Below are 1,058 nucleotides of genomic sequence, written 5' to 3' on the forward strand. Positions count from 1 at the left end.
GATCTTCAGCCTCAATATTCGAGTATTGAGGCTGAAGATCGGAATAGGGGAATTCATACCCTTAACCGTGAAACGTTGTACCCAATTAACTAAAGGCAGGTTTGCTTTTACTCTTCTCTTCTGTTTTTTGTTCCGTGTGTGCCATAGATATCGCCATCCATTAGAGAAAAAATTTGTAGTTTGGAATCAGTAGTTCTTTGACTGCTATTTCTGAATTCTCAGTATGTTGGAGAAGCAGGCTTCTGCTAATCCCTGTATATTTATGATTATAAATGGTTTTACCGATAAAGGTTTTTTCATACTGAACTACTTGGCAAAATCGTTAATTATTAATTTTATTACTAATCGACGATTCCCTGCCCTCTATATCTATCTATCTATCTATCTATCTATCTATATATATATATATATATATATATATGTCTTCATTAGTGTATTTAAATGATTTGCATTTGTGTTGTGCCTGTGACAAATAAACAAATCACCATCATCATCATTAGTATTATTTAGAAAATACCATATTTATTATTCCTATTTATTACATTAATGTTTAAAGGATTTTTGCATGCCAGTTATTTGTTCACTTTATTTTGCTCCTCCTCCTCATCATCATCACGATTTCTACCTCCTCCTCCCCTCTTCAACTTATATATATTCCTCTGTGTGTCTGTGTGTTGAGAGAGAGATGTGAATGGTTGTATAGGTGTTGGTAGTTTCTTTTTTTTCTTCAAGGATACTCATTTTTGCTTTGTTCTTTCGTTTATGGTGGGTAGTTGTGATGGGGGAATTAGCTGAAACAGAGACTATTATGCCTGTGTGTGTGTGTGTGTGTGTGCGTGTGTGTGCGTGTAGGAAATGCAAAGCAGAGCAGGGTAGTAGTAGAAGTAGAAAGACTATATTGGACAGAAGTGGTGTTTGCATGCATGCACGTGTGTGTGTGTGTTTGTGTGCGCGCGCGCGCGAGCATCAGTTTGAAGTCGATGTGGAAATGGGTTTCTGAATGCGTGTGTGTGTATGTGTGAGAGAGGGAGGGCAAGGGGGGGGGAGTGGCAGCTCGT

Source organism: Octopus bimaculoides, chromosome 7 (genome assembly GCF_001194135.2).
Source record: "Octopus bimaculoides isolate UCB-OBI-ISO-001 chromosome 7, ASM119413v2, whole genome shotgun sequence".
Taxonomy (NCBI): Eukaryota; Metazoa; Mollusca; class Cephalopoda; order Octopoda; family Octopodidae; genus Octopus; species Octopus bimaculoides.